This window comes from Tenrec ecaudatus, chromosome 11, assembly GCF_050624435.1.
Source record: "Tenrec ecaudatus isolate mTenEca1 chromosome 11, mTenEca1.hap1, whole genome shotgun sequence".
NCBI lineage: Eukaryota > Metazoa > Chordata > Mammalia > Afrosoricida > Tenrecidae > Tenrec > Tenrec ecaudatus.
Window position 1 is genome coordinate 144770019 of NC_134540.1, and position 18531 is coordinate 144788549.

Genomic DNA, 18531 nt, shown 5'->3' on the forward strand with positions numbered 1-18531 from the left:
TTTTTCAAGCTCATCTGTTTGAATGGCTGGCAGCACCTCCCTCATTTTTTTTTCTTTCACCTGTTTTACGTCCACAAATGTCTATCCTTTCATGTCTCTCTGCCTGCATTCGTGGAAACAAACACAGTCACGCAAAGCCAGGTCAGGTGAGTAAAGTGCATGGGGCAGGAGAGGCAGGCTGTTTATTGGCAAAAACTGACGCACTCAGATGGGTGCATGAGTGGATGCAAAACCAGTGCCTCATCTGCCACCAATCAGGTCTTTTTGTTTGCAAACTGTTACACTATTTTTTCAAAACCTCAAAATAGAAAGGTTAATAAACAATCTGACCTAGGGGAATGAATTCCAAATGCACCACCCCCTCGCATCAAAAAGACAAACGACCACCATCTTGATCTTTGACTTCACTTGACAAGCTTTTGGGGGGCAAGGTAACAATGGCGTCTTCCACTGGTTTGATTGATGTTTGCTTTCAGGGTCCTAAGAATCGCACCATGTCTCATCACCAGTAATGACCTTAGAAAACGTCGGCGTTGTTTCAGATCTGTTCTTTCAAAGCTCGACTTTGGTCCACACAACGCTCTTTTTCCTGGTCAGTCAGAACTGGAGACACAAATCTCCCGTTGATCCTTCTCATTCCCTAATTAAAATTCACAGAAGCGAGCTCCAACACAGTCCAGATAACTTCACCATCTCTTCAATGGTCCGTTGTCAGTCATTGACCTCCAGTGCACGAGTTTTGCTGACATTTTCATCCATTCGGGAAACTGATGGGTGCCCAGAATGAGATTTGTGACAAGCATCCATCGATATTTCACCTTTTTTGAAATGAGAAGACCACTCATACACGTGACTTTTTCCCATAGCACTGGCCTTGTAAACTGTGTTCAACATCACAACAGTTTCTGTGGCATTTCCCCAGAGCAGGACACAAATTTTCACAGTTGCCCGCTGTTTCTTAAATTGGCCATCACAGAAAAACGAGGTTCCAGCGCAACTGCTTTTATGAAAAAATTCGCTGTGACCAGAGAACCTTCCCAGGTGATTGCATTGTGTGCACTAACTCAGAGTGAGTTGTTCAATGCTAACACAGTGGGAAAAATGTGAATTAGGAAAGCTCTGCCCAGCGGAGCTTTTATCTACTTTTTTCCTTGGGGGGTAGGGGATACCCCTCATACTCTGGTATATAATCTGGAGAAACAAGTCCCTGGAGAAGGGAAGATGCCTGGTAGAGTGGAAGGGCAGTGGAAAAGAGGAAGGTTTACCCCACAAGGTGGATTGAGACAGTGGATGCAACAATGGGTTCAAAAGTAAGAAGAAGCGGGACAATAGCAGGCACGGGTTGTATTCTCTTGTTCACGGGGCTGCTATGAGTCGGAACCATCTAATGTCACCTAACAAAAGACCAGTCAACACAGCCCACATGGAAAAGGCACACCAGCCTGTGTGATCACGAGGTGTCAAAGGGATCAGGTATCAGGCATCAAAGAACAAAATGCATACCATTGTGAATGAGGGAGAGTGCCGAGTGGGGACCCAAAGCCCATCTGTAGGCAACTGGACATCCCCTTACAGAATGGTGGCAGGGAGGAGAAGAACCAGTCAGGGGGCACTATAGCACCAGTGAAGCATACTATTTTCCTCTAGTTCTTAAATGCTTCTCCCCCCAGTATCATGATCCCAATCCTACTTTACAAATCCGGGTAGACCAGAGGATATACACTGGTACAGATTGGAAATGGAAACACAGGGAATCCAGTACGGGTAAACCACTCAAGACCAATAATGTGAGTAGCGGTACCAGGAGGGGAAGGGGAAGGTGAGATAGAAAGGGAGGACAACAGAAAAGTGGGTGAAGGGAGATATTGGTCAATGTAAGAGATGACAAAATAATAATAATTTATAAATTATCAAGGGTTCCTGAGGTAGGAGGGGTGGGAAGGGATGGAGAAAATGAGGAGTGATACCAAGGGCTCAAGTAGAAAGCAAATGTTTTGACAATGATGATGGCAATAAATGTGCTTGACACAATGGATGGATGTATGGATTGTGATAGGAGTTGTATGAACCCCCAATGAAATGATTTTAAAAAGAAAAAAAGAACACTTAAGAAATACTATCTATTAATTGCAAGTTTGAGAAAATAAGAGATGAAACAGTGAAAAGGAACAGAGATAAATATTGTTTGTTATCTGTGGTATCCTGTAGTAGCAGGAATCTGTTCGTGGATGTATGGATAGATATTCAAGTTGAAAGTAGAGGATCCCAGAAAGATGGGATGAGAGGGAGAGTGGAAGCATCTGTACGATCACATATAAGTTTGACAAGATATTTTTATGTGAGTTTTTACCTTTATTGCAAATATATCCAAGAATGGGGTGAAACATGCAGCAGTCAAATTTTTGAAAACCTCTTTTTGAACCAAACTCACTGCCATTGAATCCATCCCAAATCATAGTGACATTATCTAATAGGGAACTGCCCTTTTGGGATTCTGAGGCATATGGAAGCAATTAGTCCAATGGATTGATGGAATTTGCAAACATTAGTCTGCTGCAAACAAATTCCAGGACTGAATGCTCTTCAGCTGCCACTAGTAACTGCTTTGAAAAGGAATACAATCAAGGTCCTGGATAGAGTGACAGAGAAGATGTGCTAACATGAAAGACATCAGGCTTGCTGGTAGGATACAGATCGGTGGAACTCCTGAAAGGAAAGCTCCCAATCCTTCTTCATGTGTAGAACTGTCCTCCCCTTTGTAGCTCATGCTCAGCTAAACAATATACAGGTCTACCACGGCAGCAGTAACACTGGTGAGGCATGAACATCTTAGAATTATGAATCACTTGAGATAAATATGGAAATTTTCTTTTAGCGAAGGACAAAATATATAATTTTTAGGAAGGAAGTATGGAAACGGGAAACATCGGAGGAAGGAGGATAACAGATAAGAAGTGCAAGGGTTTGCAATGGATAATGAAACAAAACTGGTATAAATTGTTCATGGTAGCGCTGAGGATTTACTTTGAAAACCTATACCTAATTCACAATAAAAGGGTTTTAAAAAGTAAATGAAAACAGTCTGTTCCTTGCATAGTGGCTTTCACTGAGAGTCGTTTTTAAATTGCAACTATCTGCTTATATACACATTTTTAAAAATTATTAATTTTATGTTATCAGGATCGGGGTGCTTTGCAGAGATACTCATTCTTTCTTACTCTATATATCTCTAAAAGTTTTCTTTAAATTAATTTTTAGTTAAATCTTATATCTTCCCTCCAATATTCTTCTCAGTAACGTATGTGTATATTGACAAGGATAAGGGAGAAGAGAATAAGCTTCAAGTACTATAACAGATTTCAGGAAAAAATGATTAATCTAACAAAGTTCTAATTATGTTCTCATTAAGTATAAATTCTAATTACTCAGAACTGAGCTTCTTTGAACACATTTTATTTTTCTGATTTTTCGCAGAAAAAAATAAAACAAATACACATAATCTTATATATATATATATACACAAGTGGACAAATGATGTTTATCTTCCAAAGGCTTACAATTAAAATTATTCAGAAATATGTTGACTGTTTTAATTAGTGGAACCAAAAAGAAAATATAAATATTATGAAATGTAGTTCAGTATTGGTCATTTTTTATTGAAGGCTGTTTTTGTTGGTGTATTATTCCGGGTAGACTAACAAAACAAATTCATAGAGACTCATATGTATATAAGAAGAACTTTATATACAAGAGCAGCTGAATATTGAGAAAACATCCCAGCCCAGTCCAGATCAAGTCCATAAGTCCAATAATAGCCCATAGGTCTGATACCAATCTATGAAGTCCTCTTCAGACTCATGAAACATACATACCATGATGCCAAATGAAGGAAGATCACAGACCAGTGGGTGAAGTCTTGTGGATTCAGTGGTGGTAGAAACAAGTCTGTCCTGGCAGAGATGTCCATGTGGCTCCTCCAGCTCCTAGGGCGCTGGCTTTGTCAGTGGAACTCCATGTGTCTGGTCAGTAGAGCATCTCTTAGGGAGTGAGCCTGTGTCCCACCTCCAGCGAGCTATTTATCTCCTTAGCACCTCCAAATGAGGTCATCAATATGTGATCTGATTGACAGGCTAAACTGCACTCCTTTACTCTTAATCCTCAAATTGACACAAGATTATTATGTAACTACCACAGTTGGTATGAAAAGGGAGAGTTATTTTCTCACTCATATTATTAGAAGTTCCGAGGAATAGAAACTGCATTAGGAGAGCTAGATGTACTCTACATGTTGGGATTCAATTCAAAGACTCCATCTTTGTCTGTTGTTGTTAGTGCTAAAATGTTGGCTCCAACCCATAGCAACCTTGGGCACAACAGAACAAAGCAAGGCCCAGGCCTATGCCATCTTCACGATTGTACTAATGCATGAGCCCCTTGATGCAGCCACTGGGTCCCTCAGCTCTGTTGAGGGCCTTTGTCCTTTGCATTGCCCCTCCACTTTATCAAACATGGTTTTCTAATCCAGGGATGGTCTCTTGTTGCAACACGTCCAGCATATGTAAGATGAAACCTTGCCACCGTCCCCTCTGAGGAGCACTCTGGCCTTACTTCTTCCAACACAGATTGATGTGTCCTTCTAGCAGGCCATGGTACTTTGGATGTTCTCTCTAGCACCGCAACTCAAACGCATCCATTCTGTGGTTTTCCTTATTCAAGATCTGCTTTTCATCTGCAAATGATGCAATGAAGAATACAAAGGCATGGGTCCGGAGCACCTTAGTCTTCAAAGGAAAAACTTGCCCTTCAATATGCTGAAGAGGTTTTATGCAGCAGATAAATGTCAATATTTTCTCCATTTATTAGGAGGTTACCTCTTGGTGTAGTTGTGAGGATTTTGGACTTCCTTACATTGATTTGTAATCCATGCGGAAGGGTACAATGCTTGATTTCCATCACCAAATGCTTCAATTCCTCCTCACTTTCAGAAAGGAAAATTGTTTCATCAGCATATCACATGTCGTCAGTAAGACTTTATCCAGTCCCAGTGCCACATTCTTCTTCATATATGCCAGCTTCTCTGATGATTTTCTAAGTATACAGATCGAATAAATATAGTGAGAAGACACAACCCTGATGCACACTTTTACTGATTTTAAACCATGCAGTCCTCATTTTATAACTACTCTTTCTAATTCTTAAACTTTTGCATTCCAAGTAGCAATGGATATTCCATCAATTCCGGAAGATCAGTATATTGAGCCTCACTAATAGCTAGGACATAAATCTTCATGCATTCCATTTTATAGATAACCCCTTCCAAATTTACTACATTCTTACTTTGCACACTCCAAGTTCTAATCATTAGGGGATTTTTATTTCTCTTTATCTTGAGCCATGTTTCAAATGAAAATTACAAGGTCTCCATTCCCACAGGTTTCCCAGACTCACATCACTATGGTTGACTCTCCTCTAAGAAATCATCTCATCAGTCATATTTCAAATGTCCTCTTACCTATTTGTAAATAAATAGCTGGAATAGGAAATCAAAACATCACACCTTCGCGGGGCACATCCTCTGGTCATCTCTCTGACAACGCTCGGCTTCCTTTGGTTAGAGATTCAGTATTTGACAGTGCTTCTGAGCTCAGTGTCTTCTTCCTCCAAAATGGGGAGTCGAATCCTTCTTCCTTGTCTGTTCTTAGTCTGGAAGCTCCGCTGAAACCTGTTCCCTCTGGGTGACCGTGCTGGCATTTGAAACACCAGTGACATCGCTTCCAGCATCACAGCGACACACGTCACCACAGTATGACACCGCTGATGGACAGGTGGTGTCTAGGCCCTTTATGAAGAGTATTTTGATTTGTGCAAATTATTTTTGTCAAGATCATATAGTCAGACTGAAAAATAATAAGAAAAAACTAATTCATCATTTCAAAGGAAATATATTCCAAGATAATTTCATTTTCAAATACAATGTTTCAATTCGTCATTGCGAAATGACCAAGTCTATTTTTTTAAGTTTTTATTTGTCTTTCATATGTTTGACTATATTGAGAAGCTATAGATATAACTCAGAGTTACATATTATGACCTCCAAAGCAGGTGCCAGCTACACCGCATATTCCAGGGTTCGGGATACCAACAAAATCCCCATAAAAGAAATTCAACTTAGAATGAAAATTCACTTCTGGAAAATAATTATATCTGTTCCCTGATTTTGCTGCATGGAATGCACAACAATAGGAAATACAGTGCATTCTGAATTGTTTTCCAGAGAGTAGAGAAATGCTAGTGTAATGTGTTTCAATTTCTGGTAGTGAAACATATATTTAATATTGAATATTACACATATGTATGATAAATACCCAAACTCCAGGTTTTTTATTTATTCCTAACAGTGAGTTATTTAATATTTATTCAATGATCTCAAAATTCTGTGTATATTTGTATATATGAATGTATGATCTGCTGCTTTTTCTATTTCAGTTTTTTATATACAAAGAATTGCACTGAGTTCTATATAATAGAGAATTTTTAATATCTATGATATTACTCTGGTTATTTTTATTCCTTAATCTAATGTTTTAATATTGTTCTTTATACGACTACAAAGCCCACACGCTGTGTGAACAGGGAATTGCGACTTTCAGATTATTAGCTTTGATATGATCTTACATCTCTTTTTATGGCATTGTCTATTTCAATACACAAGTAAATTAAACTTTTTATGTGCTGTTATTTATCTCGTTTTAATTTATTACTTTCTTTCTGAATCTGTATGAGATAGCCCCTACTATTACATGTAATATTTTCTTTTTAAATCAAATTTGTTTGAAATATTGTGCAGCTCATAGTTGCTATTTTTTTCTGCATGACAGTTTTATAGCAACTTTAGTTTATTTTAAATTTCTCTCCTTTTTTTACAGATTACTATTATTAACTCTTAAGTTATCAATTATTTCCTGCTATACTACTAAATATTTTTTCTACTAACCAATACTCAATCTTAATCATGAATATGTGTTTGTGCAGACTTTACTGCTAACGTGATCTATTTTAAATGAAAATAAGTTCATACTCTTTTGTAAGATGATTTAATTATGTCCCTTTACTTATATAAAATCTCAACTACTCTATATAAAATCTCAAGACTCTTTCAAGCACTTTGTGCAAATTTATTTCTATACCTGGCTGGAGTCAGGAAAATAAATGTTTACTTCAGCCCCACAAATATATATTGTACATACTTGAAAATTCTGTATTTTTTATTTTGTCCACAGAACCTTTTGGATTTTTCTTCTGTGTGGGTAGTGGAATATCTATATCTCCCACTTTATTATATATATGAAATATATATATTTATTTATATATTTAATATATCTTTATTATAGTGGAATATCTATATCTCCCACTATATATGATATATATATATTTCATTGAAGTCTTATAATCGATAATATTCAAGTTAGACATAGAAAATACACAAACACTGCAGAAACCCTTTACCGTGTGCTTCAGCTATGCATCTGGTCAAGCTGAAGACACTTCTTATGACTTGTCTTGCCTAAGAAAGTACAAAACTTTGAGATGATGACTTCCAAAGGTTGAAGCTCAGTAAAGTAGGCCCGCTCATGCTCTTTAGTAGGAATTGAACTGCTGACTGCAAAGTCCGAGATTCAAATCGATCAACTGCGTCCAGTGAGAGAGATGAGGCCACCTGCGTTCTGGAAGGTTTGTAGTCTCAGGACTCTAAATAAGTAGCCTGTGAGGTGGAAACTGCTTGATGACAGCGGTTCTGAATTTTATTCAGTCTTTGTTTTCTGCTTCAAGAATTACAGTGATAGTTATGTTGGTTCCCTTGAAGCACAATCCTGAGACCACTGTGTAAAAAAGTATGGTCTGTCATTCTGGGGAATAGGACCCTGGTGTAAACGACACAAGAGACCCGATCCAATAGCCAGTAAAAATGACGTGGCATGTGAGTGACAACATGCATCACCATGGGCCAGTCTGTAGACGTCAGATAAATCCATCCTTGCAGATGATCTCAAAATATTGCTGTTGCTGTTAGGGGTCATCAAGTCGCCTCCTATCTATAGCTCCCCCACACACAACAGAGCGAAGCACCTCACAGTCCTGAGCCACCCTCACCGTTGTTCCCACACCAGTGCCCGTTTTTTCAGGCGCAGTGTGAATCTATGGCATTGAAGGCCTTCCTCTTTCCCGCTGCCCCTCCACTTTACCAAGCATGATGTGCTTCTTCAGGGACTGATCGCTTCTGACAAGATGTCCCAAGATGTCAAAGGAACTTTCACCGTCATTACCTCCAAGGAACACTCTGGCCATACTTCTTCCAAGACAGATTTGTTTGTTCTTTTAGCAGTCCGTGGTGCTTTCAAAACTCTTCTCCAGCACCACCATTCAAGTGCATTGATTCTTCTTCAGTCTTGCTTATTCAATGTCCAGATTCCACATATATATGTGCATGGAAAAATACGATGACTTGGGTCAGGCGCACCTTAGTCTTCATAGTCCTCCTTGATCTTCAACACTCTAAAGAAGTCGTGAGCAGCACATCTAACTAATGCAAACTATCTGTTGACTGACTGACGATGGCTTCCTGGAGCATGGATTGTGGGGCCAAGCAAGACAAAATCCTTGACAACTTCCACCTTTCCTGTATTTAGAATGATGTTTCACCAGTCGTGAAGATTTTAGTCTTCTCTACAGTGAGGTGCAGTACATGTTGAAGGCTGGGATTCTTGATCTTCACCAGCTAGCGCCTCAAGTGCTCCTCACTGATAGCATGCTCAGCTGTGTCATCTGCAAACCAGAGTGTACTAATAACCCTCCAATGCTGTGCCACATTCTTCTTCATATAAGTCAGTTTCTTTCTTGATTTTTCTCAACACACAGATTGATTACGTGTGATTACAGGAGCCAATGCACACCTTTCCTGATTTTAAACCATGTCTTCCCTTGTCTGTCCACACAACTGCCTCTTGATCTAGGTACCAGTTCCACATGAGCCCTGCCTGGAATTCACATTCTTCTCAAGATTATCCATAGTTTATAATGGTCCACACAATCAGATGCCTTGACATAATCAACAAAACACAAGTGAACATCTTTCTGGTATTCTCTGTTTTGAGCCAAAATCCATCTGACATCAGCAATGATAAATAACCCTTGTTTCATGTCCTTTCAATAGATCAGCCAAAGTACTGCCCAAGCAAATCACTAACTCAGTGATTTGTTAGCAAATAAAAAGATAGATGTTCTAAGTTACTAACTTTCAAAGTGTTTCCTTATATAGGGGTAGATAATTGATATAAGCAGAAACTCTTCCTTTGAGTTGGTATACTCATTTCAACTTTAAACAGTATAGAACTACTGCCATCTAATTTTTGAGACTGTGAGTCTGGTTTTTTAAAATCATTTTATTGGGAGCTCATACAACTCATCACAATCCATACATACATCCATTGTGTAAAGCACATTTGTACATTTGTTTCCCTCATAATTCTCAAAACATTTGCTTTCTACTTGAGCCCTTGATATCAGCTCCTTATTTTCTCCCCTCCCTTCCCGCCCCCCATGAATCCTTGATAAATTTATAAATTATTATTGTTTTGTAATATCTTACACTGTCTGACATCCTCCTTCACCCACTTCTCTGCTGTCTGTCCCTCAGGGAGGAGGCTACAGGTAGATTCTTGGAATCTGTTCCCCATTTCTCCCTCACCTTCCCTCCATCCTCCCAGTATCGCTACTGTGACCACTGGTCCTGAGGGATTCATCTGTCCTGGATTCTCGATGTTTCCAGTTCCTATCTGTACCAGGGTACATCCTCCAGTCCATCCAGATTTGTAAGATAGAGTTGACAGTGGTGGGGAGGAAGCATTCAAGAACTAGAGGAAAGTTGTATGTTTCATCATTGCTACACTGCACCCTGACTGGCTTATCTCCTCCCTGCAGCCCTTCTGCAAGGGGATGTCCAATTTCCCACAGATGGACCCTGAGTCCCCACTCCGCACTCCCCCTCATTCACAATGCTATGATTTTTATCTATCTATCTATCTATCTATCTATCTATCTATCTATTTATGATCTTTAATACCTGATAACTGATTCCTTTGAAAACATGTGATCTCACGGGCTGGTGTGCTTCTTTCATGTGGACTTTGTTATTTCTCAGTTAGATGGACACTTGTTTATCTTCCATCCTATAGGACCCCAGACTCCTTAGATAGCTAGGCACTATCAGCTTTCTTCACCACATTTGTTTATGCACCCGCTTTGTCCTCAGCAGTCATGGAAGGAAGGTAAGCATCCCAGACTGCCAAATTGTTAAAACAAAGTGTTCTTGCATTGAGGGAGTACTTGAGTAGAAGCCCTCTGTCCATCTGTTTCTTTAATACTAAACCTATAAATATATGTATGTAGATTTATTTCCCCTTTATCGTATATAATTTACGTCTGTATATGCCTGTATTTAGATCTCTATCACTGCCCTTTGCCTCCTAGTTCTCTCCTGTATTTCTTTGTACTTTCCTCTTGTCCCACTATCATGTACATCCATAATCTAGGTTTCAGGAATTCTCCTCAGTTACATTGCCCTTGATCCAGCCCTGCCAGACCTCTTAAGCCCTCCTTGCCACTGATTCTTGGATCGCTTGAGACTGTAATTCTTTATAAGAGTGGAATACCCTGACTTTCTCCTGCATAGCAGCTGTCTCTTGAAATCCTGATCTTGCAGTTAACAGTCCAAGACATACGGACTATGCCACCGTTGTGTTTATTGAGTGATTAACACCTCAAAATTCTGGCAGCAACTGTAAGGTTTATTGGGGCGCGAAACAGAACCAAAGATCCAATTGGCAAAGTTTCAGAAGCAGGCTTTATTGAGAAGCTTGTGGGCGGGTTCAGCAACTCAGGGTATTGAGCTATTGAAGCCACGACCCATAGGCGCAATTTTTATATGCCAGAGAGAGGGCAGGGGGTGGGGAGTTTCTATTGTTAGCAGGTGCGGTGCAGCTGGCGGGCTGCCTGGGATACCTGGTGTTCTGAGCACATTCCGTGCTGACCACAGTCATCCTGCCCTTTCTTTGTGGTTATTCCAAGAGGGTGTTCACCGAGGAACTGGAAGGGCAGCAAGGGGTGAGTTTGAGAGCTAAGATGGAGGTGTTGAATTCAAAAAGGAGTCCCTCATGCCAAGACCAGGCAGCAACTTGATAAAGTAGTAAACAGGCATTGGCACCAGTGGGGAGGACAGATCACTCCAATGCTGGACATCTGCTGAATGAAACCAATATAACAAAGCTCACTGTCATGGAGTCAATGTGGACTCATACACACTGTAGGGCAGGCTCAACTGCCCCAGTGAATTCCCGAGGGGTAGGGAACTATAACTAGGGTTCCAGGTCACGCTTACACAGGCTCGCCCCACAAAACAAACATGTCTCAGCCAGCAGTGGATGCTAGAAGACAATGACTGCATTCTTAGTAATACATCTTTATTAAGCCCTCTGACATCAAGTCAATTCTGACTGATAGAAAACATAAAGCAGTAGAAGTTAGTCTCAACTATATCCATCAGAGCAGCTAGTAGGTTTGAACCACCAACTTAGAAGTTAGCTCTCTATCATTTAACTTAAAGAGCCACACGGCTACACGGGCTACTATTTGTCACCTTAGAATTCCTTTAAATAAATTATATATATATATAATTTATTATATACAATAAATTATATAGTATATACAATAAATTGTATATTTTTATAATAATTATTTTAAAATATAATATAATAATTATTAAAATTAGATATATATAATTTATTATATATAGAATTACAATTTGTGATCAGAGGTAATATCAAATTTTTAACAAAACCCAAGCAAACAACTTTCAGATCACTGAAACCTTGCAATAAGTTTATTGAAATGCTGTGATATAGTTTTTAGGAACCAACCCCCCTTACCATTTCCCTAGGTAATTATGAATCCACTTCCTGTCTCTATAGATTTACCCATGCTGGATTTCATAAACAGAAAAATATCCAGAGCAAAATCAAGAAAAAACAACCAAATATGACAAAAATAAATCAGAGAAAAATCTGAATTGAAAAGAAAGCAGAGACTACTAACAGCTAGAACAAATTTAAAATGTGTCAAATGAGAGATCGAATATTATAAGGTGTTACATTTTAACCTACCATATCTGCCATAACCAAGTTCACCATGCTCTCTGCCAATTCACAGACCTGGCTTCTGGTCAGAGGGGATTCACGAGAGCCTCAACCTCAGGGGGAACCCTGCAATGGACCTTGAGCTTCCGCTGTCATGCAGAGCCATTTACAAAATGCATGTTTAGTATTCAAGCTTGAATACTGTTCCCTTCTCAGGAGTTGAATTTTTATTATGTACAATTCTTGGGTTACAAAGGTGGATGTGCTTCTTCCATGTGGCCTTAATTGGTGTTTAACTTAAATGGCTGCTTGTTTTTAAGACAAACCATTCAGACCCCAGATTCTATTCTTTGCTATAGACCGGCAGCAAGATTAAAGTTAATGAAGGCAATTTTATGGAATGGATTATAACTGGGCATGTGAGAAAAAGCCATCGGGACCAGGTCAGCCTCCCCTGTCCACACACATGTGCAGAATCACTCTCCCCACCCATTCAAGACTGACTGCAACAGGCAGAAGTCAGTCATAACTCTCTTCCCCATCTTTCTTTATTAATGCTGACACCAGTTGTTCCTCTCACAGCAGTGTCGGCTTCTCTCCTGGCTTCAATAATCTGTAGCTTCAATAATCTCCTGTCTTCAGTAATATCCTGGCTTCAATAATCTGACCACATAGAGCTCACAGACAGGACTCAAGATTATGGGGTTTATTAGGGGAACTAGCAGGTTACAAGATATTAAGGATACAGTTGGGATTTTTTTTGGAGGGGTGCGGTTTTTTGTCCAAGATGCCTCTTCTAAGCCATGCTGTCAGGCACGTGTCTTTATGGTCGCTGATGTCTCATGCAGTTTGTCCCTTGTTCAGAAGACTGGGAAGCCCGTGCCTCTGTGTCCTGTTCTTTGTGCTGCTAGTGTACTCTGTAGGGGGAGGTCAGAGGCTCAGGCATCCTCCCTGCAGGTGCCAAACTGCAGTGGGCCCCGCTCCCTGCTGTTAAAGACAATGAACAGGCCTGCAGTCAGCTATTTGGTTCCTGTAGGTGGAGGTCACACCCTACCTATAAGATAATTGTCTCTATCAGTTGAGCCTGGGAACAGGTCAAACCAGCTCTGTGACACCAAAGTTAGGCTGCCATCCTCAATCTAGGATCTTGTCACATGTATACCCCAATCCCTCTTCTTCCTATGGCCTATATATCCCTAGATTGTCCTCCTCTCATTGCTGCATAACCTATAGTGCAACTCCTTCCTGTGACATATGTCTTTACCTGTAATCAGTGGGCTTGCACGTCCCCAAAAGGTATATAGACCTGGATTAGTGATAGAGAGCTCTTGCTCCCTAGGCTCCTCTCTCCTCAGTTCCTTCTCCCTGGTTCCCTTTCCCCTCTCCTCCTTCCCATCCCCCCTCCACTTGGACCATCAATGGGGCAGAGGTGAGCATGCGACTATGAAATGTGTCTGACCCCATTATTGCAATACCTCTTCTATCTCATGCGCTCGATGACTTTATAATATAAAATAATATAAAGTAAAATAAAGTAAAATAAAATAATGTAATATAATATGATATGATATATATCAACCATACAATTGTGCTTACTGAACCCATGATTAGTGGTGGGGGGCCTGCACCCCTCCAACTCGTACCACAGTACTCTGCTGCTTGGCCTCTGCGTTGTTCATCTGCTCTGCCTAATGTTCTCAGTTTGCCTCCCCAGCTCTGTCCCATGGTCATGGTGGGTGCTACTGTCTGTCTGTACTGCTTCTGCTGCCTCTGCCACCTCAGACTCAGACACAGAAGACAGCACCTGTACACCTGCGTTCTTGATGGTCAAGGGATTCTGTCTCTTCCTGCTTCTGAGATGGCTCCCTTATGTCCCAGTGGACAGGCATAATTGACCCAATTCCTCCATTAATACATCCCATTTATATGGCAGTGCCCAATCACTGATGGGAGTTACAATGCCATGGATAAAAGATCCATACCGAGTTATTTCACATCACCACAGCAAAAGGGTTGGACTTGTTAAAATGATCCAAGTAACAAAATCTCACCCACACAGCTAGAATCTGCTGGGTCAGTTGAATCAAGATGAAGCAGTCTGCTCAGGCTATGAGAAGTCTTTTCTGAGAAGTATAAAAAAGGTTATTTTGATAGATTTCCTTATATGATAAAATATGATCTTGAGGGTTTATTAGGATAAAGTGCTAAGCAAACTTTAAAAATACGTTAATGAGGGGGAAAGAAGCAGGAAATTTGCACTGGGAATATCCCCTTTTTAAGTACACCTTTTCATACAGTTGCTTTTCACCTGAGGTAGCAAGGATTGTCCTTTGAAACGTTCATTGAAAATCATACCCCATACATGCTACGGTCATATTATTGCCTCAGGCTTCATTCCGTTCCAAAACTCTAAGGTCATTTAAAAGAAATCTATGTTGAAACTCTTGAGAATGTCAGTATAGCTCTTTCCTTTTACCTTCTTCCTTTCCCATGATCACACTCTCCCTTCTTCTGCCTGTCACTAATTTCTCTCAGCTAGATTGCTGTTGCTCCAATACTCCCAGGATTTCTACTTCCTCCTCATTATTGATCTGAATTCCCTAGTAGCTCTCCTGTCTATGGTGTTGTTTGCTCACCACTCCCTTCCCCCACTTCCTTCTTCCTCTATTCCCCATGAATCATTGCTTTCTCCTTGGACTTGTGTCCCATGCCTGTCTTACATAGGTAGGCAAATGGGACATCCCCTCACAGAAGGGTTGCAAAGAAGGGATGGGTCAACCAGGGTGAAAAAGCACTGATGAAACAAACAATATTCCTCTGGTTTCTCCGCTTTCATGACCTTGAACCTGTCTTTCACTGTGGGCTAGGTCAGAGCTTGTACACAGATACAGATTAAGAGCTCAGGACACATGGAATCCAGGTCAGATAAACCCTTCAGGAACAGAAATGGGAATAGCAATACCTGGAGGATAGGGGTAAGGTAAGGAGAGGAGTAGGGAAGAAACCATGGGGGAAGGGAGCCTACGGTCAGTGTAAGATATGAAATTTAAAATAATTTATAATTTATCAAGGGGTCAGGAGGGAGAAGGGAGGCTAAAAAGATTTAAGTTCGCAAGAACAATGCTATCTTCATGACAAATACCCTTTTCAACAACATACACTCTCTATAAATGTAGACTTCAATTAGAAAACCCAGGAAGTAAATTGACTGTACCTGTAGGGAGAAGGAATAGAGAAGTTCAATATCATCTGTCAAAACAAGGCCTTGGGCTGACTTTGGAACAGAACAATAATTATTTTTAGGCACGTACAAATAAAAAAAAATGATGAAGATAAATAAATAACGAGCAACCCTAACAACAGATTTGACGCTTTGAACAGTGACTTCCAAAGACAGGAAATTTGTGGGATGACATCCAGCTTATCATACATGAAAGAAGTCAAAAGATCATTTAAAAAGATGGTAAAATATGAAAAGACAAAGTGGCTGTTAGAAGGTATATAAACGTTGTTTTGAATGTAGAGTAGCTAAAACAAATGGGAGAAATAATGAAGTCAATTATAGGTCGAACAGAAAATATTAAAAAGCAACATAATAAAATAAAGAACCCTTATGAAATGTGCAAAGAATTGGAGTCAAAATTTCAAAAGAATAGAATATATCAGCATATCTCAAGCTGAAATAACAAGAACAGTTTCAATAGGGAGTTGCAATATTGAAGGATAATGAAACATAAAAGTAGGCCAAAGAACAATCGATGCCTGTGAATTGTGGCCCTGGGAAAGAATGTGGAATGTACCTAACCTGTCTTGGAAGAAGTCAGGCCATACTGCTCCTGGGGTGGTAAAACTTTGTCTCCGGTTGTTAAGAAAGACCAGTGCTTACAGGAAGGCATTCCTTGGTGAAGTAATGGGGCAGCGAGAAAGAGAGGGACTTTCTAGAAGATGGGTGACACCGTGATTGCCACAGTGGGCTCAAGCTCATGAGCAAGACTGGGTGGATTCGGTTTACCTATGCTCAGGGCTGCTGTGGGTTGGCAGTGACTCAGTCGCATCTAACAACAATCTAGATAGATGCAGACAAAGCTATTCTCGGTAAAAAACATGAAAATATCCATTTAGTCACCAAATTTATGAAAAGAAAAACTCATTATCATTTAGATAAATAGCAATCTCCTTCATGACATTCCTCTCAATCTCACACCAGTTCAACTTCGATTCTGAATTTATGATTAGTTTGTGTACACTTGTGATTATTTTAAGATGTTATTGATATTTGATACCACCGTTGTGAGCTGTCAAGTTGTCTTTCTCATACTGTCCTTATAGTGCATCTAAGTCAGTGGTTCTCAACCTTCCTAAGGCCGTGACCCTTTCATACACATCCTCATGTTGTGGTGAGCCCCCAACCATCAAATTATTTTCATTGCTAATTCATAACTGTCATTTTGCTACTGTCGTGAATTGGGCGACCCCTGTGAAAGGGTCGTTTGATCCCCAAAGGGGTCGCAACCCACAGGTTGAGAACTGCTGATCTAAGGGTATACGTAATCTTTATAGTAGCAGAGCATCAAGTCTTATGTCTAAAAGAGCAGTTAATGTCTTGGAACAGCTGACCGATAGTTAATAGCTGAGTTCTCACTATTAAAATCCTGCAACTTCATATGTTTGGATAGATGTATGCATTTCTGAAAGCATAATATCTTTCTGATTTTAATTAAGCTATAATTAAGCATTATCATACTTTACACATGCATCTACTTCATGCTCTTCTATAGATTGTTTGTGCAAATAATTGCATTTTTAATAAGTGTAGTTTGTGAGGTTTTTTTCCCTAATGCATGGCATTAAAATGTATGAATAAAACACACTTTTGTACACATTTTAGGAGAACATTTATTCTAATCTTAAACAGGACATGGTGAAGACAGACATAGATATATTATTCAGATGAGAAACCATTGTCATGGAAATCATAATGGCATCATGTTCTACCAAATCATAATGGATATGGTGGTATACAGAATTTTAGGAAGGACATTGGAAGTCAAATAAAACTGTCACATATGCATAGCAGGCAGCAAAAAGCAAGCCATAGTTAGAAGTGCAGTTATTGGAACAGGGATGGGGTCATTGGTCCAGGGACCTCTCCAAGGCAATCAGGGCATGGCTCATACCTATGTGTGTTAGGTAGGATTCTCTGGAGAAACTGTGTGTGTGTGTGTGTGTGTGTGTGTGTGTGTGTGTACAGTGAGAAGGAATATAACAACTCATTAGTCCACACAGCAATACAGAGGGCTCAGTTCCACACACTTTTGTGGAACAGGTAATATACTGCAAGTCCAAGGTCAAGGCAGCAGGCAGGGGAGTCTTCCCTCTGGCAAATCAAGCATATTCTGCCTGCAGGCAGCAGGAAGAAGACCGCAGGCAGCAGGCAGCAGGGTGGGTCAGCAACACTCAGTAGCAAGGGAGCTTAGGGAAGCAGGCCCGAATGGGATATCAAAATCAGGCAATTCAAAGCAACAGGATTCACCAGCCTCCAGCTCATGAGATGTACACACTAGCAGCATGGTGAAGCAAGTCTCACAGGATCCTCACACTTTAGCTACAGGTTCCACGATTTGGCTGGGCCCACAGGTAGTGTAACACACAGCTCGAGGCAGAGAACTGTCCAAAGCGGCAGCAGCACGCTGGTCCCATCACTAGAGAGCAAGAGAGATGGAGGCGGGCCTTGCAGAGCCATTTATCATTTTGCCCTCTGTGATAGTTAAGGTTTATTGTGTCAACCTGGCCAATGAACACATGTGGAATTAATTGAGGTGCGGAGAGATAAATGGCTCCGTGAGTCTCGTCTTTCTGGTCTCTTGCTCTCTGATGATTGGACCAGTTGTAGCTGCCTTATCTAGTTCGCTCTGCCTCAGCTGGCAAGGCTCACTTCCTGCGAGACATCCCTGAGGAGAAGCCACATGGACCTACCCCGATGCAGCCCTGGGTTCTGGAGGTGCCGTGTGGAGACCTCTGACAGCGCTGAGATGCTTTCACGCTCACTGATTTGGCTTTTCTCCTGCAGTCGGCAACATTGCTTGTGTTTTGTGAGATTCAGGAGAGCTATGTACATCAGTAGTTCTCAACATTCCTAATGCTCCGACCCTTTAATACAGTTCTTCCTGTGGTGACCCCAACTAAAAAATATTTTTGTTGCTACTCCATAACTGTAATTGTGCTACTGTTATGAATTTTAATGTAAATATCTGATATGCAGGATGTATTTTCATCAATACAAATTGATCATAGTTAAAGCATAGTTATTAATCATAAAATAATGTGTAGTAATATATTGTGA